Source organism: Ochotona princeps, chromosome 3 (genome assembly GCF_030435755.1).
Source record: "Ochotona princeps isolate mOchPri1 chromosome 3, mOchPri1.hap1, whole genome shotgun sequence".
Lineage (NCBI taxonomy): Eukaryota > Metazoa > Chordata > Mammalia > Lagomorpha > Ochotonidae > Ochotona > Ochotona princeps.
In genome coordinates, this window is record NC_080834.1 from 70574740 (window position 1) to 70600649 (window position 25910).

Consider the following 25910-nt stretch of genomic DNA (forward strand, 5'->3'; position numbering starts at 1 on the left):
ATCTTACGATTTTGATGAGCAACCTTATATATTTCCTAGTAGCTTTATTTTAAGGATTTCTGAATATTCTTACTGCAGACAAACTAATGTTATCTGGGAATAAAAACTGAAAGGAAAACATTCAAACTGCCTTCCTTAGTTATGCTGTCCATTGTTGATTCTTACAGAAATTCTTTGTGGTGCTGAGAGAGTACCCTCCTATTCATAGTTTTCTTAGAATTGAGTTTCCCCAAATGATTCAGTGTCTGCTGAGATGAACGTACGTTATTGTGTTTTTTGTTTTGTTTTGTTTTGTTTTTCTTAGTAGGTTAATATTATAAATCACATTGTTTTCCTGAAAGTGGAATGAAACTTTTTTTCCCAGAAAAGCCTTAACTAGTTTATGATGTATTTTTTTTCTTTTTGATTTCATGTTGGTGCTCTTTGCTATTACATCAATCTTTGCATCTGTCTATCTGCAGCATTGTTCTTGAAAAGTATCTTTTCTGTTTTAGTTTTGGAATGGTATTAATCTCATAAAATGATTTGGGTGTATTCTGTCCTTATCTTTTGATTGTTTCTTTATTAAACTTTCAGCATTATCAGCTTTTAGGATTTTATTCTGTTGTACCTTTTTCAATCATCAATTTGTTGTACTAATAGATGTAAAACTATTCCCATATCTGTGAGTTCTGAGTTTTGTTACCCCAGTCTGCAGATAATAGCTCATATTCCTTTTCTGTAATCTGAGTTTTTACTCTTTTAGTTTTACTGAAACATCTATACAGATGTCTGATACTGTGTTTACTTAGCAAAATGATGAATATGTATATTTAGAGTATTTTCCTCACTGTTTTTTCTAAATTTAATTTAATGGACTTTCTCTTCCTACTCTTATTTTCTCTCTTGTTTTTCTGGCTTTTAATTTTAGTTTAATATATTCTACTTCATTTTTAAGTTAAACTGGAACAATTAAATTGATATCATTGTTTGGAAGAATTTTTACTTTCTGGCATAAGTTTTTATACTTTGACAATAGTCATGTGTTTATTTGAAGGCTTGGGTGGAGAGAAAAAGAGAGAGATAAAAAGAGAGAGAAAGACACCTTCATTTCCATTGGTTTAATTTTCAAATGGCCACAGTGCCTAGGACTTAAGCAGGCTGAAACCAGGGGCCAGTTATCTGTGTGTTCTGCCTGTGTGTAGGTTTTCAGTCATTTTCTTGGAATAAGGAGCTCGATTTGAAAGGCAGAGCTAGGAGCAAATTTACTGATTTTACCAACTTTGCCAACCATGCCACAACACTGGCACAAGTGTTTTTTTTTTTAAAGGTGCATGCACATATCTGAAAGACAAAGTGACAGAGAAGGAGAGTTAGAGAGATTTTTCATCTACTGCTTCAGTCCTGACCCACCTGTGGCTAAGCTAGGATGAAGCCAGGACCGAAAAATGTGTCAGTGGATCCCACAAGGGTGGCAAGGTTTCTAACACTGACATTTTCCTCTGCTTCTCCAGTGCACTAACAACCCCCACAATCAGCACAATGGAATAGCTGGGATTTGAGCAAGACACTCTGATACAGGATACTGGCGTCACAACTGGTGGCTTAATCCTCTATGCCACAAGGTCAATTCCATTAGTGTTTAATGCCATAAATCCCCCATTAACTGATAAACTTTGATGAATGTTTTTATGTGTATCAATTTAAAATGTTGTTAATTCTTGAGGTTGCATGTTTTCCTTCATGTATTTAATTTTGTTTGATATTAATATATATGTATATGTGCATATGTGTGTGTGTATATATATATATATATATATATATGTATATAATGTGTATATATGTGTATAATGTGAAAATGCATTACAAGTGACCATGTTAGACTAGGTAAATTATCTGGCATCTCAACATTTACTTAGAATGAAAGATTAAATCCCTCTTTAATCGCTTTAATGTGTGTGTCATTGTCATCCACAGGCACAATTTTGTGCAACTGAATACCAGAACTTACTCTTGCTGAGTATTTAAAACTTTGCATCCTTAGTCTCTAGTAATCACTACTGTAGTCATTACTATTATAAATTCCGATTCTCTGTTTCATATACAATGGAATTCTATACTGAGATTGTGTAGCATTTTGTCTGCTTGGTTCTTACTATTTTTATACACTTATCTATTTTTATTGGAAAGGCAGATTTAAAGAGAAAAGGAGAGAAAGAGAAATTCCTTCTGTATGCTGTTCATTCCTCAAGGGGCCACAATTGCTGGAACAGAGATGGAGCCAGGGGCTTTCTTCTGGGTCTCCTGCAAGTTATTGCGGCCCAAGGCTTTCGGCCATCCACCACTGCTGTCCCAGCCACAAGCTGGGAGCTTAGATGGGTAGTGGAGCAGCCAGGACACGAAGTAGCACCCATTTGGGATTCCGGTGGTTATGAGGCGATGACCCAGTCACTAGGTCGTCACACTGTTCCCAACATTCGTCACTTTGTGTCTGTTTTTTCTTTATCACAGTTTCCTCAAAGTTTATGTATGTGTTAACAAATCAAGGGATGTTTTGCTTGTTAAGTATGAATAACATTGAATTGTGAATTATATGTTACATTTAAAAGCCCTCCCAAGCATGGATGGGTTTTTAGGTTGATTCTATGTCTTAACTATTGTGAATAATGCTACAATGAGCAAGGAATAATTAGCTTTTCTACAAGTTGCTTCAAATTCCATTGGTTATATATACAGACGTGAGACTTCTGAATCATAAAGCAGCTCCACATCGTCTTTGAACAGACTCCATACTGTTTTCCAGTGTGACTATATTCATACAGAATATTCCAACAATATATCTTAATCCCCTATTCATTTTGCGGTCACAGGAAATAGAGTCCAGATTATTCTTCAAGAGAAAAATCCTATCCATGTCCCAGAAATGACTTAAGATAGCCTGATTGTTGTGTTACATTCTGACATAGTTTTTAGCATAGAAATAAGCTTCCAAAAGAGACAATTAAAATGACATTTATGTAAAATATTGCTATCTGAACAAAAGGAAGCTGTAAAGCTAAAATTTTGGCATTTTACTTGATCACCTACTTTTACATCCAAATAAGGAAAAATGTTTAGATTTAACTAATTTAGTTATGTAGGCGATTATGACAAAATAAAGATGCACATTTCATCTTCCTTCTAAATTAGCAATAAAGCTATAGACATGTGGAAAAAGTTCTAAAAAGTGAATAGATTCTCTCATAAATGTCTCAAAAGAAAATGACATAAATGATGAAAATTGCAAACTAAGCAGAGAGACAATATAAAATCACAGAAATCCAAGAATTTGAATCCAAGAATTTTGCTCATGCTCCACTAATTTTTCCAGGCACATTTGCAGGGAGCTGGATTGGGAAAATTCAAACTTGCACACGAATGAGAGGGCAGTGCCACTGATGCACCACAATGCCATTACCCTTGTCAGCAATTTAAATAGAAACCACCACTTTGAAAAATGTGTCCCTGTAATGCACTATTCCTCCTGATGAAGCCAGTTGAATCAGATTTTCCCTTAATTGCGATAAAAGAAAAATCCTGACCCACTGGTTTGAAAAAAATTGCAATAAATATAACATTTAGCAAGTTAAAATTTTATTGTCATGTATCAAGACAAAGAATGATTTATTAGTTAACTACTGCAATCAAATAATTTTAAAGATTGATCAGAGAATGATCTCTCAGTGTGAAAGAGTGTTACAATAATATAAATTAGAATAGTAGATATTGCACAATGATCCTAATACATTTATTCTTCTGGCATTTAAAGTGAACTCTAAGTAATTAATAACTATATACAAATAATTTTAATCAGAGAAAAAAAACAAGTGGTTATGACAGTCTGGCATCTCCACAGAAATACAAGCAATATGATATATATGTGTGTATGTGTATAGTTGACACACTTATATAGTATAAATATACACACATATGCATAAACAAAAATATATATAATATAGCACACTAGATGTGTGTGTATACATGAATGGTGTGTATAATATGCATATCTGATATATATGTGTATATATATAGTACATAGATATATATAGTACAAAATACATTATTATAAACATTAGTTCATGTTATGTCTAACAAATATATCTATAAATTTCTTAAAATAGTATGTATGTATTTTGTCCCAGCACAGTAGCCTAGTGGCTAAGGTCCTCACCTTGTATGTGCTAGGATCCCACATAGGTGCTGGTTCTTATCCAGGAAGTTCACCTTCCCATCCAGCTCCCTGCTTGTGGCCTGGGAAAGCAGTCGAGGATGGTCCAGTGCATTGGGACACTGCACCCGCGTGGGAGACCTGGAAGAGTCTCAGCTCAGTTCCAGTTGTTGTAGCCATTTGGGGAGTGAATCACCAGATGAAGATTTTCCTCTCTGTCTCATCTCCTCTCTGTGTATCTGACTTTCCAATAAAAATAGAATAGATCTTTTAAAAAGTATATATGTATTACATATTACCTTTATTTTACAATTCTTTATGAGGTCCCTTAAAATAAAAATATATGTAAAACAGAGATGTTTCTTATAATAAACTGACTCAAGTAGTTAAGAAGTTTGAGAAATCTTGAGATTTACAAATGACAATGTGGTGATTCAGGAGAGTTTATGGCCCAGTTTCAATCTGAGCCAGATGGACTAGAACCAAAATGGCCAATGGGATCATATTGTGAAATGAAGGAGTTCTGTGACCAAGCAGTTTAATGCCTACTGAACTCAGAAACAAATGTATGGAAGGGAAACAGAGTAAAGCAACGGAGATGTTATAAGGCATCACAATCAAGACAAAGACTGAATGTGATCCTAAAAGAGAACTCTGAATCCAGTGGCTTTTTGCACATTTGTGGCGATTTGGAAAAACTGTGTTCATCCACATCCTTGCATGAATTCATCCTTGCATCTTGTATCCTTCAGAAAATTTTTGTGTGTGTGTGAAAAGACACGAATGTAAACTCTCAATAGGGAGCATTGTTGTATTTCTGGGTGTTAAGAGAGCTTTATCAACTTGTTGCATTCTTCCAGCCTTAAAATGTGAGAATCAAAGTCTTTATGCAGTACTTATGACTTTATAATGGCCAAAATCAACTGTGTTACTTTTAAAGTATTTCTATCCATCTTAAAATTTGTGCTGCATTTTGTTTTTGAGATTATCAAAAATACTTCTTCCAAATGCTTTGTTTGTGGCCTGAGATTTATTAGAAAAGTTTTTTAAAATATTTATTTTTTATTGCAAAGTCAGATACACAGAGGGGAAGAGAGACAGAGGGGAAGATCTTCCATCCGATGATTCACTCCCCAAGTGACTGCAATGGCCAGTGCTGTGCCAATCCGAAGCCAGGAGTCAAGAGCTTCTTCCAAGTCTCCCATGTGGGTGCAGGGTCCCAAGCCTTTGGGCCATCCTCAACTGCTTTCCCAGGCCACAAGCAGGGAGCTGGATGGGAAGTGGAGTCATCGGGATTAAAACCAGCACCTATATGGGATCCTGGCGTTTTCAAGGCAAGGACTTTAGCGTCTAGGCCACCGCGCTGGGCCCTAGAAATGTTTAAAAAATGTTATGTGTGTTATATCATATTGGATTTAAATTAATATAACTATATATGTATTTTAGCATCATGTGAAGTAAGCATAATTTCCTACTATGTAGTTCCCCTATTGTCTTATTAAAGTATTTTAATATTCAAATATCCAGGAAATTACTGATATGCAGAAACTATCCAAAAGTTTTATTCAGTGAATTTGAAGTTATATATTCTGCAACGGATATTTGATAGAACACAAGCCCACCCTGCTCCCTGTTTATGGCCTGGGAAAGCAGAAGAGGATGACCCAAAGCCTTGGGATCCTATATCGGTATGGGAGACCTAGGAGAAGTTCTTGGGTCAGGCGGTGGGAATTTGGGGAGGAGGTAGGGAAATCCCAGATCCTATGGAATTGTACCATAAAATTCAAAATTAATAAAAATGCTATAGAAACATAACACTTAAATTGGTTATAGTAAGTGCCTTTACTCAAAATTTCACCAGTAGGTTTTTATTGCGCCATCTCTTCTTTTTCTATAAATATATGTATTATTTTACCACAAATTACCTGTTACTGTGAATATAGTATGTTACCTCATGTCAATCTGAGTTCAGTAAGGCTATAATCATTAAAGTTCTATTCATTCTTAGTAACATTCATTCTTAGTAATATTTACAGAGGGAACATCCCTTTTGTTCTCTTTACAAAGTTCTTGCTAAACTCTATTAGAATGTTCGTAGAAAAATTAAAATTAGAAGAATGCACAGTAGCTAAGAAAGTTTGCAAGAAAGAATATATGTGAAACATTTCTAGTTAATTGATTGTTTGTATCCATTTAAGAGACTATTACGGCTATTGCAAACCCAATAAATTATTAATCAGCTTCCAAAGATTTGAGGTGCATTTTCATCCTAATAACATTGCTTCAATCTTTCTAAAATTAATTCTGGAATAGAATTCATATGAATCTGCACTGTAGAAAGTATCTAACTTGAAATGAAGTGATTGCTTTAAACGATTTCCAATGCATCACATCTTATTATATTAGGATATGACAGGCTGTGCTGTGCTTCATTGGGTTACATAATGCCATTTTGAATATAACTCTAATATAAGATGATGAATCAGGAAATAAAGTGACAAGGACTCATTTATGTCTAGATCTTAAATTAGGCTTTTCTTTCTCCCAAAAAGGAAGCAAGGAAGCCAAGATGGCCTTTGGGAGAGCTGTCACATCGGTGAGCGTTAAGCTGGAATTGTCCATATTTTCTCATGAGCAGAAATGTTTGTTATCTCTGGGAGAATTGACAAACATGACAACTTCTCTGAAAATAGCCTATATTTGGCTTCCTTCTGGTCGATATAGCTGTGATATTATCAGACACATTCTTCAAAATGGGGAATTGGGGTCCAGCGCCATAGCATAATGGTTAAGGTTCTTGCCTTGAACGCGCCGGGATCTCGTATGGTGGCTGGTTTTAATCCCGGCAGCTCCACTTCCCATCCAGCTCTTTGCTTGTGCCCTGGGAAAGCAGTCGAGGACGGCCCAAAGCCTTGGGATCCTGCACCCACCTGGGAGACCAGGAAAGAGGATCCTGGCTCCTGGCTTCGAATCGGCGCAGCACCAACTGTTGTGGTCACTTGGGGAGTGAATCATCAGATGGAAGATCTTCCTCTCTGTCTCTCTTCCTCTCTGTATATCTGACTTTGTAATAAAAAATAAATGAAACTTAAAAAAACCTGGGGAATCAGAGCACTGGCATTTAAAGACTACTCTACAATTTAAAATATAGAGGCCTGCTGTGATTCCATAATATATATTGAGAAAATAAATTTAAGTAAAATGTGCAAGAAAGTAGGAATCAAAATATAACTGAGGAAGAAGTTCATTATTTATTTTCCAACATAGCAAAAGAAATAGAAAAAAACTTTTTAATTAAGAAGATGCAAGCATAGTGTGTATATTTGAAAACTCATTCTGGATTTTTACAGAAATTAGATGTCAAACTCTACTTCAGCACCACAATCCTAAAGCCTCATCAACAGAATTTACTTTTTTTTTTTTAAGATTTATTTACTTTTTTTTATTGCAAAGTCAGTTACACAGAGAGGAGAAGAGACAGGAAGATCTTACTGATGATTCACTCCCCAAGTGACCGCAATGTCCAGTGCTGTGCCAATCTGAAGCCAGGAGCCAGGAATTTCTTCTAGGTCTCCACGTGGGTGTACGGTCCCAAAGCTTTGGGCCGTCCTCAACTGCTTTCCCAGGCCACAAGCAGGGAGCTGGACGGGAAGTGGAGCTGCCGGGATTAGAGCTGTCGGCCACATGGGAAGCAGGCGCGTCCCAGGAGAGGGCTTTAGCTGCTCTATTAACCTTTATATCCTGACTAGAAAAGACATGATCATTTTTTTAATATTTATTCATTTTTATTGGGATGAAAGATCAGATTTGCAGAAATAGATGCAAAGAGTGAAATTCAATCCGCTAGTTCACCCACCCCCAAGTGGCCGCAAAAGGCCAGAGCTAATCTGAAGCCAGGAGTATGGAGCTTCTTCCAGGTCTCTCAGGCGTGTGTAGGGGCTCGAAGATTTGGGCTCGAAGATTTGGGTCATCCTCTACTTCTCTCCCAGGCCACCGGCAGGGATCCCGATGGGAAGAAGAGCAACCAGGACACGAACCAGCCCCCATATGGGATCCAGCCCCCAATTGGGTCCTGGTGCTTGAATGATGAGTATTTAGCCATTGGGCTGTTGCACTAGATCCTTAAAACATGATCTTAAAGGACATGTATCTGAAAGTGTTATAGAAAACCTTTGGAAAAGCTGTGTCATTGAAATAATAGAAGCCTTCATATAAATCAAAGCAAACTTTTAAAAGGTATTGATACTTTATTGAAGTCAAGGCATTTAAATTTAGATGACTTTAGGTCATCTAAGGTTTTCATATGCCTCTCCATGGGGCGTACTCATTTTATATTAAAATGCTAGCAATCTACAAGAATATATGGAACTTTAATAAAAAAAACTAAATGAAAATGCTGTATAAATATAAATAATGGTAACAAAAATGCCATGATTATGGCTCCCTCCAGGTAATCTTTAAGTCAAATAACAAATCATAAAAATTTTAATAGAAGGGCCCTGTGCGGTGGCCTAGCAGCTAAAGTCCTCGCCTTGAAAGCCTCGGGATCCCATATGGGTGCCGGTTCTAATCCCGGCAGCTCCACTTCCCATCCAGCTCCCTGCTTGTGGCCTGAGAAAGCAGTCGAGGACGGCCCAATGCATTGGGACACTGCACCCGCGTGGGAGACCCGGAGGAGGTTCCAGGTTCCCGGCTTCGGATCGGCGTGCACCGGCCCATTGCGGCTCACTTGGAGAGTGAATCATCAGACGGAAGATCTTCCTCTCTGTCTCTCCTCCTCTGTGTATATCTGGCTGTAATAAAATAAATAAGTCTTTAAAAAAATTTAATAGATGATTCATATTTTTAAAAGTAAATGAAATTATTTACTTTAGTTTTAGTGCTTAAAAATAGAATGTGTGACTTTAGCTACTTTACTATAAAAAACACTTGGAGGGCCCTGTGTGGTGGCCTATAGGCTAAAGTCCTCACCTTGAAAGCTCCGGGATCCCATATGGGCACCGGTTCTAATCCTGGCAGCTCCACTTCCCATCCAGCTCCCTGCTTGTGGCCTGGGAAAGCAGTCAAGGACGGCCCAAAGCCTGGGGACCCTGCACCAGCATGGGAGACCTGGAAGAAGCTCCTGGCTTCTGGGTTCGGATTGGTGCAGCACCCGACGTTGCGATCACTTCGGGAGTTAATCATCAGATGGAAAGTGCTTCCTCTCTATCTCTCCTCCTCTCTGTGTATCTGGCTTTGCAATAAAAATAAACAAATATTAAAAACACACACACTCACTTGCAATTAGAGTTGTTTATGGGTTACCAGTCTTAAAAATGGGAAGAAAATTTAGATGCAATGACTGACTAAAACATGCAGGTGCACTTTGATAATAGTAAGGCTCATGCTTATCTTTTCGGGAATATGCATGTTTGGCTAGTAAATAAATATTGAATATTTAGTTATATTTCTTTAGATTGGCAAATTAATGCTCTTTGTATTTCTTTCGATTGGTAAATTAATTGCAGCATATAAAATGGCACACTGGATTAAGCCACTGCTTCCTAATTTGGCATGCCTTCAGGAAAATACGTGGAAGTCCAAATAGTTCTGATTCCAATCCGTCTTCCTTATAACATGCCTTGTGAAGAATCATAGGATGGTCTTGCTGTCCTGCAATCAGAGTTCTGCTGACCCAACCCAAGCCATTTTGACCTTTTGGAAAGTGTAAGAGTGAATGGAAAAACATTTTTTCTCTGTCTGATCAATTAATTCTGTTATTCTGCCTTTAAAATAAATAAATGAAATAATAAAAACAAATAAAACATTTTGAAAAATGCAAAAGCTGTATATATACATAAATATATACATATATAAATATGTACTTCATGTATATATTGTACATATACTAATATACTGTACTATATATTTATATACTTATAAATACATATTATATGCTATATAATCTATAGTAGTATATATCATATATCATGTATGCTACTATGTAATATATAATATATATTATAGATTTTTTTATTAAATCTTACAACCAATCATACACTAATTGCCATCACCTTCACATAGTACTGACTCAGTTTTTTGTTGTTCTTTTGTTAAAGGACAGTGGAAAAGATAAGGGCAACTCAGCCTTTCTATGAATAGATCATGTTTGCAAAAATCTTCTTTTTATTTTTACAAACTATTTTTTTCCCCTAAATTCAAGTGCCAATATAAGGTATAAGTTTTAAACCATGTTCCTCTGGGGGCTCACAACATTTGTCTCCTTTTAGAAGATGTCCCGTATACTTTCTGCTTTACGTGGTTGGAAGACAAAATGCATCATTTCATGTATTATAACATTGCAAGGTTGCACAATATCTCTATGATTACCATCTGTTCCAAGATATTATGAAGCCATTTCTTATGGAAATTGTCACCCATCTTAGAGTAAGTTCGCGGTCAAAGGTGGGCAAAGAATAAGACATTTGGAAACAATATAGGCTTAATTGAGTTGCTGTATGTCTTTAGCTGTGTCTCATTGTCTTAAATTACTAAAGAACCTTTAACCATACATGCTTAAAAAAACCAGTTTCCAGTATTGGACCAGTTACAGGAATAATTTCACATTTTCAGAAAACGCCGTCAGAAGAATTCCATGACGTATCAGAGAGGTGATCAAGTGTCCATACAACGGGGTGAGACAGTAATAAGGTAAATAGAGAGACATTCTGTCAATCCTTGCCCCTCAGCCAGAAATTCCTTGTAGCCTTGCCGTTACACCCCGTGATGCATGCCCCAACAGCATGGCTTCCCACATAGTATCTTAGGGAACAACTCTATAAGCTAAGATAAAATCATAATTAACACAGAAGAAAGTTTTTTCTGTAAGCATCAGTTCATGGCAAATACAATGTAAGTAATAAATAAAAATGCAATAGAAAAAATACAAAATTATGAGTAGCAAGCTTTTTCAAAACTTTAAACTCTTTATGTATTTTATTTATTGGAAAACTCAGCACAGTGATAACTCATATCTACTGATTTACTTCCATACATATGTACATATGTATATGTAAAATCTGGGCTGTACTGAGTGAAATTTGAGAGCCGTAAACACAACACAAGTCTCCCACATGAGTGGCATGGATGCAACTATGCAGGTACGTCGCAACTTTCTTTGTAGCATGTGCATTTGCGTGAACTTGAATCCAGACACTGACATGGGAGCTGTGGACATATTAAGAACATCTTAAGTGCTTTTCCATATGTTCAATTCCTTTATGTTTTCAGAAAAGAAATACTATCAAATGCATGGGTTTTCTGTTTTCTTAGTGATGTCTCCCAAGAGCATGTAAATCCCTTTAAGATTAACTTCCTCCATTCAAATATTGTGAGTGTTAACTAAGGGCCAAAAAAGCAGCAAAGGACAAGATTTAAAAGGATACTATCACTAGCATAGTAAAGTCTTGCCTGCTCCATTTCCATAGTGAAAAATAAAAAAAGGGATACAGGCAGGTGTCATGACAATTAAAATATTACTTGATAATAAACAGCAGAACTTTAAAAGTTTTATTTATTTTTATTGGAAAGTCAGATATACAGAGAGGAGGAGAGACAGAGAGAAAGATCTTTGGTCCACTGATTCAATCCCCAAGTGGCCACAACATTCAGAACTGAGCTGATCTGAAGACAGGAGGCAGGATCTCTTCCGGTTCTCCCAAGTGGGTGCAGGGTCCCAAGGTTTTGGGTCGTCTTAGACTGTTTTTCCAGGCCACAAGCAGGGAGCTGAATGGGAAGCCAGGCTACTGGGACACTAGCTTGTGCCCATATGGGATTCCGGTGCATTCAAGACATAGATTTTAACCACTAGTCAATCATGCCAGGTCCAGAAGTTGGATTTTTTTTCCTTTACAAAATGTCATTTGTAATTGTCATTTCTAGTTAAGGTTTTTGCTTATAAAATATTTTAATACTAACAAATACTTCAAGTAAATATGCAATTTATTATCCATGTAAATTTGTACTTTATTTTATTCTATTATGAATAAATCCCATAAATCTGAAATAAAAGCATATTTCTACATAAAATCTTATATAAAAACATGAACACTGTAGTCAATATCCATCTTATATTTCTCAAACTAGTCAAATGTTGTGGTTTCAATGATGTATTTCTGAGGAAGCTGTACAGAATGACATGTTATAAAATTTCAAATATATTATAGTTAACATCAATGAATTGGACAAGTAACACATTTAATTTAAAAACTCAATTTTAATAAATCAGATGTTAGAACCTTTTAAAATTGTTGGGCGAGAAGGAAATGGTCAAAAAAGAACTACATAAACTTTCTTTACATGTGGGTATGCAGCATTCACAGCAGTACCGTTGGAGTCAGAAGCAGTGAGAGCTGAAGAGCTGGTCCTGTGTGTAGGATTCACATATGTGTGTCTGACACCTCAGGCTCCCCCTCAACAAGCTTGATTTGTTTCACAAACGGCTGCTGCTGCACACTCAATCCATTTGTACAAATTAAAGGATATGCATTGTGTCAAGAACTATGGCCAAGACCCTTTCCCATCACTCAGCCCTATTGGAGGCTACCAGGTTATAGGTCATTGTTCCCAACTGTCATCAATTGGCATTAGTCAGTGATGTATTATTCATAAATCCTACTCCAAGAACAGGTAATTAGGAACCCACAGAAGAGCACAGGGTGCAAATCCAATACTTATCAGCAGTCATTTTGGCTGATTTAGGCTGCAGGTCAACCATTGATAGACTTACATTTTTTCCTGGTCCATGCCCGTTGCACCTACTCGACCACTGAATTACAAAACTCTATTTTTTTTTTTCATTCAAGACGGTAAAACTTTATCCTGTTTTTTTTTTTTTTTTTCACAGACTCTAATGAAAATTCCTGAGAATCGTAGGTGAGGGATAGATGAGTGTCCACTTTCATGCATCAGTAGGAGTGAATTCCTAACTGAAGTCAATTATCTTGGATTTGCCTGCTTGCAGTCCAATTGTTAAACATTTGTTTCAAGTGTTCTTCTTTATGAAGTTTAGGTAATGCACCAGGGAGGCTGAGTGCTACCTGGGAGGAGAAAGTGTCTTGATAGCCAAAACCACTCTTAACGCTTACCAAGGAAATTATGATGAAAGTGGATGTAAGAGGCAAAGGGGTTAGCTTTAAAGACACACACTCAAAAGGAAGACTACAACGAGTTGCTCTATGCTTTATTCTGAGAACATGATTTAGACAAAAATAAAGATAGGGAGATGGGACAGAATTATACAGAAACTCAGAGTTCCTAAGTAGAGTATCTGTGTAAAGTTATAAAAGGAAAATAACTAATATGGAAAGGAAGGTTAAAAGTCCATCATGTGGTAGGGCAAAATAAAGGAACTTAAGAAAAAATAGTGTGATTTTACATACTTGAGAAATAAAACAAGACTTTAGTATGAAATTCAAAATATCATACCTCTAGAATATTTTAAATTGAGTTATATCAGATTTCCACTGCTCCTTAACATGCTGCTACAAAATTAATGTCGCAAAATAGCATAAATGTGTGAACTTTCAGTTCTAAAGATATGAAGTCCCCAAACCAAGGTGTTAGCAAAGCTGTGTTTCTCTTGTAGACTTGGAGGAAACATCTGTTCTCTTGAATTTTCTGGCTTCTAGAGGCTGCAGACTATTGGCTCACTTCGTTTCTCCAACTCCCAAGTCAGTAGAGGAACACCCACTATTTCTGTGAGCCAGAGTGTGTTGCATTTCTCTTCCTCTTGAAACCATCACCTGTTTCCCTCTTTCCCTTATACACACCGCTTAAGTAATCTGCTTGAGCAATCTTCCCATTCCCTAAATCCTTAATTTAAATCACCATTTGCAAAGCTCCCAAAACTACACAAGGAACCATATGTGTAGGATTCAGAGATAAGGGCATGAAAGGTTTGTTTGTGTAAGATCTATTTATTTTCAATTGAAAGGTCAATTTACAGAGAGAAGCAGAGATAAAGAGAGATCTTCAATCTGATGGTTTGCTCCCCAGATGGGCTGAAAGGCCTATGATGAGATGATTCCAAGTCTGGAGCTTGGAGCTTCTTTCTATGTCTCCCACGTGGCTGTAGCATCCCAAGCACGTGAGCCATTCTATGCTGATTCCCCAGAGTGTAAGCAAGCAGTTAATGTTGAAGCAGGGCACCCGGTACACAAACTGGTGCCTATCTGGAATGCTGGTGCTGCAGATGAAGGATTAGCTTCATGCATCACCATGCCAGCCCCAAGGATACAGACATTTTTTGGGGGTATAATTATATCCACCACCTAAACTAATGTGATGTCCTAGCCAGTAATGATTTTAGCTATTGCAGTAAAAGAGAACAAATAAAGAATTTTCCATATACAAAAATTACTTTTTAGCAATCACAAGCAGGATGGCCTTAGATGTCTCACTTGTAGTGTCAAATTCAGCAGAGATCTGATTGAGATATCTTGAAGATTTCTAATCTAAAATTTAAAGATAATTAATGTCTGCCTTTTTCATATGCTTCAAAAATTACTCAGCAGAAGACATTTTTTTAAAGTAGTCCTCAAATATACTCCCAGACTCAATAAATTCTAAAATGAAATATATAGTCAGTGCTATTGTTTTTCTCATCAGTTAAATGGCATAAATCAAGACAAAATTGGAGAAATGTTTTAAGTATATGAACAATTTAATTTAACGGTTAAAGATGATTACAATGAAATGCAAAAACACTGACTCTTCAAGCTTACATTAACAAACAGTAAATTTGGTAATATGGGGGTTAGTGACTCTAAACATATTCTGCCTAATTGTTTCCTACTTAGCGAGTATTTGCACTGCTCTAAGCAGAACTACATGGTGGTTGACACTATATCATAGTGGGTTAAAATGCCATTTGCAGCATGAGCATTACAATTTGGTGTCAATTCTTCTCTTGTCTACTCAACTTCCCATCCAGCTCCATGCTAATGCACCTGGAAAAGTAGCAGAATATGGCCTAAGTACTAAGAAGCAAGATTGTCAAGCAACAACAAATATATATATAGAAATCACTACAAAAACAGTAGCACATAAATTATTACATAAATTTTCATCATTCAATTTTCTGATTGTAAAAGCATACACCTTCCTAGTAGTTAGATGCTAAAGCGATACAAATGATGAAGAGATAATGATGATGACAACATTGATAATAACAATTAATCTGTTATGCTGTTAAATTCATATCTGTAACTAAATACTACTTGAGGGGATTTGCATCTATTACACATGCAAATAAAAATAGAAACAGAAATCAAAGTAAAACACACATGTGCAATGAAAGGGCATAACATATTTCAATATCAATTAAGATCTCAGTTTATTTATAAATCTCCGTATGCTACTTGTCGTGCCTACCACTTATACAGGGAGAGGAATTTATGATGAAAAACTGTGGATAGGCCAAAGTTAAGATCCAACCTGAACGTCAGTCAAAACCATAAAGCCCCAGTAGATCAGAATTATATCCAGGGCATAAACAACAAGCACAAACAATTATGGTGAGTTTGAGCTTCTCTAGTTTATATAAAAATACAACATAAAAGAGAAAAAAAAGATGTGAATTACCAAGGAAACAAAGCTATAGAATGGTTAAAGAACAACCAGAAAATATTCTGGAATCTGAAATTTACTAAGCTAGACTGATGATTAAGAGCTCATCCATGTAAAATGAAGCACTTTGATGTAAAAGATGTTGAAGTCTGGGTTATGTTCAGGTTTAGCAAATGCTAGTAATCACAGAATGGCCAAAAGTGACCCTTAAGAGTCAGAATAGGGACCAGCGCCGTGGCCTTGAATGCGCCAGGATCCCATATGGGTGCTGGTTCTAATCCCGGCAGCTCCAATTCCCATCCAGCTCTCTGCTTGTGGCCTGGGAAAGCAGTCAAGGCAAAGCCTAAAGCCTTGGGACCCTGGGAGACCTGGAAAGAGGTTCCTGGCTCCTGGCTTTGGATCTGGATAGCACTGGCCATTGCGGTCACTTGGGGAGTGAATCACCAAGTGACAGATCTTGCTCTCTGTCTCCTCTCGTCTCTGTATATCTGACTTTGTAATAAAAATAAATAAATCATTAAAAAAAAGTCAGAATAACTTCCAGGTCTTCCGAAGTCATTCGTGGGAGCCAGGACAACCCATTAACAGCATGCATAGTGCAAGGGACACAGTTATAATAGAAAAAATAGATCTAGAAAAACTGAATAGTACAGATGCACTCATTCTTTAACTTAATAAACTCTTCACATTATGTACATCTTCTTTTAAAATTGAAGATACAAGACTAAGGGAGAAAAACATGGATTTAAAGATGTGTTTGTTCGTTTATCTTTTCCTGTGGGAAGAGCAGGGACTGATAACTGAAGGTGTTTTCAAAAACCTAGTAAAAAAAATAGGAAATGCTTCTCTTATTCTTGCATAACTTGAATCTCTGGACCAATATTTCATAATTATATTAGTTTTATGAAGATTTAATAATCATAAATATTTGCATGCTGAACCAGGTTGTATCAAAATAAAAAACACAATTATGCCAGTAATAAAATTATCTACCGAGAAATCTATGACCCTCAATAAGAATAAAAAAGAGAATTAATGGGGTTGTAAGGGCACAACATTTACAATTCCCTGACTTATCAAAAATAATAGCTTACAAAATGAAAACATAACTTAAAAGAACAGTGAAAAATATGTGAAAATCCTTAGTAACACATTTAAAATGCTATTATCCAAAAGATATTTGAATGAACAGAAGCATGTATGATAAAATCAGCAAACATTTAAATATATTACTTAAATATGCAAATATTTCTTCACTTACAAATAGAACTGTGGGAAAAAAAAACTCAAGGTAGAAGCTAAGAAATCCACAAATAACTAAATGCTTTAGGAGACTTACAACACGCAAAGTAGCAGCTATAAATTTAATATATCCACAAGAGAAAATAAGCAAGTATGAGTTACATTTGTGATCCAACTCCCTGCTTAATGGCCTGGGAAAATAGTGAAGGATAGCTTAGGTCGTTGTGCATCTGTACCCGTGTGGGAGACCCTAAACAGCTCGTGGATTGCAGCTCCAGACAAGCCCAGCTCTAACCATTGGAAACATTGGGAAAGTGAAAGAGTGAACGTAAGATATCTCTTTCTCTGTGCTTCACCTTCTCTCTTTAAATCTGCTTTTCACATAAAGTGAATAAATAAATATTTTTAAAAAGATAAAAATGAGTATAAAAATGAAAAAAGATAAAGAATGAAAAATGTAATTTATATTGATAATTCAGCACAATATCATATAGAGTAATATTTTGAAAGCATAAGGTAAACTCATGCATCACAAATTATTGAAAATTAAATGCAACTCATGAAGATTATCTTTCTATTATCAATGCAGAGCTCTATCTCAAATAGTATAAACATGAAAGAATCATCCACTGGAGTAAAAATCTTGAATTGGTATCTCTTATGTAAGTACTTAGTACTTTTCCTAAGACATGAATACGACCATAGTTTCAGAATGGACAATAAAAAAAACATTGAGGTATGAATCTTAGGTGAAAGCCACATAGTAAATATTTTAGACTTTATATGTCACCTGTGGGCCACAATCATTTTTTTCCTTCTTTTTTATCCCAAAATATAAAGAGAAGCTTGAGAATACTTCGGACTGTTGATTCTGAAAAGTTAAAGCCAGGGTCTTTGATATGAATGAAAAAAAATCAGTGTGCTACCAGGAATTTTGGAAAGAAACATTCAGGCCCCTTTAACAGGGGCTTTTGGTGTTTGCCTTCTCTTGTGCAGACAAAGCTATGAGTCTGGCTAAGGAGAGCACTTCCTCTGCAAAGACAAGATCCAAAAAGGAGGTGAATGAGCAGGTCTGAAGGAACCAGCTGGCTTTCAAAGTGTCTCATGAAAAGCTCCTTTTTTTTATTAATTATTTTGCATTATGTGACAGTTTCATAGGCTCTGAGAATCCCCCCACCCCTCCCGACACCCTTCCCCCCTGGTGGATTCCTCCACCTTGTTGCAGTATTACAGTTCAAATTCAATCAAGATTCTTTCTTTGCAAACATATACCAAGCATAGAGTCCAGAAAACCCCTCATAACAAACAAACAATCACACAAACTAAAATAACCTAAAATAAATAGACAAACAATAAAAAGTAGAGCTTGGAATCTGACAGGAAAGAGCTGGCGTGGATTGGCTCATGCCTCGCTGGGTGGGACACATAGATTAGTCACTCCTCACCATGGTGTTGAGGATTTTCCTGCACACTCCCCCCCCAAAAAAAATGTTCTGTACCTTAATTGTTGACAAACGTCTTGTTAGAGTTACAAGCCAGTCTAGATTATCCTAAAATCTGCCAAGATCAGCAAAATCATACTTCAACACAACAAATGGCTAAATACTAAAATGAAATAGACACGAGACAGCTGAATGGTACCTTATAGCCATTTTAAGGTATATAGCAGCCAGTCCTGTATATAGACTAAAATTGAAATGTCAATGAGCTAATCATAGGATATGGTTAAGAACTTGCATTTTTTTTTTAACATTCTGGTTACTCAAAACTATGTCAATTCCATAATATTGTGAATTGCTGTTGATGTGATATTGGGACTCTTAATTGACTGGGATGATATTCTACCAGCTTTAACTTCAGACCAGAAAAGCTCCTTTTATCATCAACTGATCACTAACTTAGCCAGTGCTTTAGAAACAAAGTTTTCAGAGTATTAATCAAAAATGAACTGTTCTTTGTTTGCTTTTCTTTCTACATTTCACAACATTTGAAATACTAACCAGTATGCTTTGACTGTGGTTGTCTTCTAGCATGAGAATGTGCAATTGAAAGGTTTCTTTCACACTTCAGTCCACAAGGCGATTGCTAACATTCAAGTGCTTGATGATACCATTACGCTCAAATATAAAGAGACCTCTCTTGGCGACCTGCCAACAGCACACTGTAGTCATGGGAAATCTGGCAGAAGTGCCATGCTTTTCTGACCCAAATGGTTGCCATTCTGCAGTGGTCTGTTACTCATGCAACTTGTTTGAGTCGGAGTATGCATTGAGATGGCAACAATTTCACAGTTCACACAGTGAGAGAAACTCAGTATTGTGACAAACAGCAACGATTTCTGTAGGACACATGAGGTGAAATCCTTAAGATGGAAGAAAAGTGTCAAAATATTTTTTCCCTTGAAGTCATGGAAGCTTAGGTCTTAGAAAATATCATTGGCAATGTTTGTACCCTTTGTTGTCTGGCTCAGCCAAAGCAGATCTCATATTCAGTACCCATTATTTGGTCAAATAAATGTATGTTTGTCCACGCCTGAAGATATGGGGTTGATGTGGGAGAGGGCTTTCAGTATTTTAACGTAAAAAATTTAATGTTTAACTTGGCACAAACTCTTTGACTTGAAGGTAGTTTCTCCTTTCACTAGGATTGTGATGTCTAGATTTATCCTCTCCTTTTAGCATATCTAATTTGGTTATTTTGATACTTTCAGGCAATAGTTGACAAATGAAACCAGGTTAATTGCTAAGATCTAGTTCACATCATATTATGTTCATGTATAATACGAAATGATGTGCTTGATTACATATTTTCCTGAATTTGAATATACACTAGTCTTAATGTATTTGAATATTCAGGGGATAAGCTTTGGAAATATCTCTGAAAAAGAGTTCTTAAACTATACACCAAACAAACATTTAATATACATAATGGATTATTAATGTACCTAAGTAATATGTCTTTGGTTCTATTTATATGATCATAGTCAATAATTTCTTCATTGTAAGTGAAAGTGGGAGCTTTCATTTTATTTATTCCTTTAAAGTGCTCCCTAATCTCCAAAACCATTTTTCTTTGGTTACTTGCAAATTTCCCAAATTCCTTGATTAAATATTAAAAGCATGTGATAGAAAAAACATTTTTACCAACTGGAATATATTATGTAGTTTGTGGATTGCAAAACATGTTTGTCAGTACTTAACCATTTTGTTTAATTTTAATTTTTTCATTATACAGTTCCATATGCTTAATGACTTCCACTTCCAGCCTCCCATCCTTGCCTCCTCACCATTTTACCCCATATTATGATGGTATAGTCCGCAGCAACAGTCACAACTCCAGCATTCTGCTATTTAAGTATATCATGAAGCTGTAGGTGTAGACAGTTGTAGAAACTCCAGCATCCCATTGTCTAAATACATTTAGCAGTTTCATTGGGAGTCCTTCTTTTATTAGGTGAGTCCTTTTATTGGGAGTCCTTCTTTTATTCATACTAATATAATTAGTTCATCCTGCAACATATTTTCATTTCTTGGTGGTCCCAACTAGAAAGCATTATGCTCAGTGAAATAAGCCAATTGCAAAGGGACAAATATCATATGCTCTCTTTGACATAAGCAAGTTCAATGCAAAATGCTAGATCAATAATTATATAGGTAAATATGTATATACATATATTCATCTAAAAGATCTGCATACTAGAGACTAGCACAAACACTGCATCTTTTTGCCTCTTGGTTCATTATGGAATGTAGCAACACCATAAACATTTAATAGTGCAATTTCAGAAATTCTATTATTCAATATTTTCACATGACCCTTCATGGAATTAAATTAATAATGTTTACAAAATATGAAAGATAGCAAAGAATCTCTGTGGTTAAAATAAACATCATGTGATATGAGATATGTATGCATTAATACAAACAAATACTTTTTTGATGATTTTTGGACATTTTCTATTTGACAAAAGGATTTTAAAAATGAATCAGGACACAGAGTGGTAGCCTAGTGTTTAAATTCTCACCTTGCATACATGAGGATCCTACAAGGGTGCTGGTCCATGTTCCAGCTGCTCCACTTCCTTCCAGCTCTCTGCTTGTAACCTGGGAAAGCAGTCAAGGATGGCCCCAAACCTTGGGACCCTGCAGTCACATAGTAGATGTGGAAGAAACTCCTGGCTGCTGGATTTGGATTAGCTCAACTCTGGGCAAAGCAGCCACTTGGAGAGTAAGACATCAGGCAGAAGATACCTCTCTCTTTAGAAAAGAAGAAGGAGAGGGAGAGGGAGAGGGAGAGGGAGAAGGAGAAAGCAAAAAGTGAAGAATGTGCATATGTCAGGCTTTCCACTACTCAATCCCTAAACTCCCCCCTTGGCAAAGTGGGCAGAGGAACTGGATTATGGTTTTATTTGTTTATAATCCCCCCTTTAGCTTTGCTAGACTCACAGTCACATCAAGTTGTAGCAACGCCATCCTTAACACCTCCCAGTAGGACTGATGAGAACTATCATTTGCTAATCATAAATTTGCTAAAAATGCTTTTCTCCACAATTTGTAGAAGATAAACTAAAAAGAACACAATAGAAGTTGATGAAAAATTATGACAGTACACCTCTCTAAAAGCATCTTCTCTAAATGGGTCAAATTCTCACTGTCAAAATTGAATTAAAAACAGGGAATGTACAGAAAGTGAGAAAGTACTGATTCCAAAGGTAGTGAACAGAAACAACATACAAGGTAAACCTAGAATATCTTGCTACCAAAAGGTAAAGAATCGCATGACATGTTTGTCAACATTACATTTATCTCATTATGAAGAGACCCTGGACAGCCAAGACTGCAATGATTTTGGCATCAGAAATAGATAATTGATCCATATATGTGGATAAATCAAAGTTAAATAGACAGAATACGTTTCCAGTGTTACACAGCATGGTGGGGAGACTATTTAGAGGACCTTTCTCTTCAATGGAATAGTCTCAAATTCCAGTCAAATATTTAAACAAAAGTAAAATATATGCACAAGCTCAAATGCACATATGAAGGGAAGAGAGAGAAACAGGGATAGCTGTGTGCATGCACACTCATGCAACATAGGAAAATAAAGCCACTGAAATTAAATGTGAAACAACTCATAAAGGAAAACTGGAAAAATCAGTTCTGTCACAAAATATATTCATTTGACAGACTTAGAGATAAGAAGGGTGCTGAAAGTGATTTTGGTCTAACAAACACCTATCAAAAGGAAAGACAGTTTAAGTGGATCAAATAAATATTTGGGTTCCAATGAGGTAGCTTAGTGGCTAAAGTCTTCACATTGCATGTGCCAGGATCCCATGTGGATGCCAGTTCTAATCCCAGCAGTCACACATCCCATCCAACTCCCTGCTTGTGACCTGGGAAAGCAGCGGATGATGGCCTTGGGACCTTGGGACCCCCTACCCACTTGGGATACATGGAAGAGGATCCAGGCTCCTGGCTTCGGATCGACTCAACTCTGGATTCTGTGGCCCATTGGGGAATGAATCAGCAGACAAAAGACTTTCTCTGTCTCTCCTACTCCTTGTATATCTGCCTTTCCAAGAAAAATAAATGAATAAATAAATATTTTCAAATAAATAATTGGCAATACAGAGTGTACTAATTATACAAATCTTTTGTATACAATCCACAATAATTTATCCACCTAATACATTATTTTTCTTTTAATTTAAGGCATGTGTACTAATAAATTGTGTCTTTCTAAAATTTATTTATTTTATTATTTTATGATATTTGCATAGGCTTTGGGATTTCCCCTCCCTCCTCTATGTATCTCCTCTTCCCACTGCTTTCTTCTATATTATTACAATGGTATAGTCCTTCCTAACCAGTCATAAGTCCATCATTCTGCTATTTTATTGTATTCTGCCATTGTAGGTATGGGCAATGACAGAGTCCACCATTCTTTTGTCAATATATATTTAACAGTTTCTTTGGGTGTCCATCTTTGATTTTCAAGTAGAAATGCATACTGCATTATATCTTCACATCTGAATAATTACTATACATTCTCTTAAATGAAAATCCATAAAACAAAATCAAGAACTGGAAGAAAAATAGAAAATTCACAATATGAAGTTAAATAACATACTTCATAATGACAAATGTGTTGCTGATGAAATGAAAAAAGAAAATCATAACTTTCTTGAAGAAAATGATACTGTTGTTGATCAATGAGTCATTGAAGAAATTAATAAGAAAAATAAAAGCTTTTGAAGAAGTGAAAATAAAAACAAGAATATCAATCCCCCCCAGATGTAGCAAAAGCAGTTTTGAAAGAGCTATTGATTTCATATTTTGCATTAAGGATGTTTTGCATCAGAGAGAAAATATGATATTTGTCTTTTTGTTAGTGATTTATTTCACTGAGCATAATGGTCTCTACTTGGGACCATCTACTTGCATTTGATAGAATTTCATTCTTTTAATGGCTGAGAAGCACTCAATAGTGTAGATGTGCCACAGTTTCTTTAACCACTTCTCTTACATGGGCATCCGATTTTTTTTACATGTCTTTGCTACTGTAGATTGTGCTGCTCTAAATATAGAATTACAGATACCTTTCTCATATGCAGATTTCATTTCATTTGCTATATTCCCAGAAGTGAAATAGCTGGGTAACATGGCAGATCAATTTTCACCTCTTTTAGCATGAGCCAGATTGATTTCTATAATGCTTGTGCCAGCCAACACCGTCTCTGATAGTGAATGAGAATACAAATCTACTTACATCCATGACAGCAGGTGTTGTTAGTATAGTTCTGAAGGTAGCACAATCACTGGAGTTAAGTGAAATCTCATTGCAGTTTTCATGTGTATTTTCCTGATAACTAGGGAGCCTGTGCATTTTTTTGTATGTCGATTAAACATTTGAATATGTTCTTTTTAAAGATGGCTGCACATTTTCTTTGCTCATTTCTTCACAGCGTTGCTTGTTTAGCTGCCATAGAGTTTCTGAAGCTGTTACTACATGCTGGATATTAGTCCCCTATCTGCTGTGCAGTATGCACAGATTTTCTCCCATTTCATCGGTTGCTTCTTCACTCTTATCTTTTTCTGTATAAAAGCTTCTTAGTTTGACATAGTCATATTTGTCTATTTTGGCTTTCACTGCCTGTGCTTTTGGTGACTTTTTTAGAAACAGAGATCAATGGCACAAAATAGAAACCCCACAAGGAAACCTGCACATGTAGCCAACTAATCTTTGACGAGAATGCTAGATTTAATCCAGGGAAAATTCCTGGTCTCTTCAACAAATGCTGTTGGAACATTTCAATAGCAGCCTGCAGAGTTAAGAAACAAGACCCCCACACTTACAGCTCTGAATGGATAAAGGGCCTAAAACTACCCCCAGAGCCATGAAACTCCGAGAGGAAAACCTAGGAAGCACTCTCCGAGATATAGGAAAAGAGAATCAATTGTCTCTTTACATGCAAATGAAAAAACATTCTGTGAAATATGCAGCAGCCTGAAGAGTCAATTGTGTTTTTCTTCTATTTCTCACAGTGCCTGATGAAAATAACAAACACAAAGGAGAATCAGTGAAAATACTATTTTTCTTCTATTCATCCCTATTAATTTTACATGTTCTTTTATAAAGAAATTCTATTGTTTCTGAAATGAAGTTCAATTTGATAATAAAGGACTTACAAAATTATTATTCTACATTATGATATTGTTATATGCTGACATTTTATAGCAATCTTTCTTAATCTATAAATACTTGATTGTTTTCCTATTTCTGAACTACATAAACTAGAGATTCAAAATATACATCAAAATATGGAAGATAAGTAGTCCAGAAAATGCTTTTGGTCACTTTCACACAAATAATGCAATGTAAGAGCTATAGCACAATACAAATAGTCATATTTTTCACCTTTTCCACTTCTATATTTTAGTTTATTTGAATAACATTCACTAAACAGAATTAAAGTTCAGATCTTTTAATCTATGATATTTTCTCTTCTTTATGAAGCTCAATGAAATGAAAATTAAAATGTGCTTGCAAACCATGGACACTTGAATTTTATGAAATGAAAACAAGTTTAGCACTACATATTGCAGTATGTCTTGGCATTTTATAATACCCGTACTTATTTTTATCAAACCAAAAATGTCACCCTTCAAGAATAGAAATTAGAAAAAAATAATAAAAATACTCATAAGCCAATTTGATACTTATCACTTCTATTCTTTGACTTCAGGTTTTACAATCCATTATCTGAAGTAAGAAATTAGCCTCTATTTGTGTTGCAATTACAAAAATATGACATGTAAATTGTAAACACTAAAATTGTACTAAAATTTGAATGTTAGTTTCATTTTAATAATTTTCATTTTAACTGTATATTTTCACAAGAGTCCTGATGCTAATAGTCTCATCTATATTAATATTTAAAATTTATTTTTAATTTGATAGAAAGAATACAGAACCTGACAAATAGGCAGTGATCCAGGCTGTTGCCTCATTCTCCAAATTCCTTCAATGAAAGCTTCATCTGAGAGCTCAGTCCAGGTTTCCCATGCAGGTGGCAAAGGCCCAGGCCCTGGAGCCAACACCTATTGATTCACAGGTGCACAGCAACAGCCTAATCTTTGTAAAACAAAATGTTAGTGTTAGGGAGATTTTCTGATATTCCATTTTTAAGAATTCATTTTGCCATTGTTTTCTCTATATTTGGATTTATTTCATTTATATCGAAAAGTCCAGATAATTGAAATAACTGAATATTCACATCATAAATTAAAAAAATAATTTGTTGCTCATTTGGTGCCTTCTATGTTTTGACTGTATTTTTGTTATTGTTTGTTTCTAAGTCATTTATTTTAAT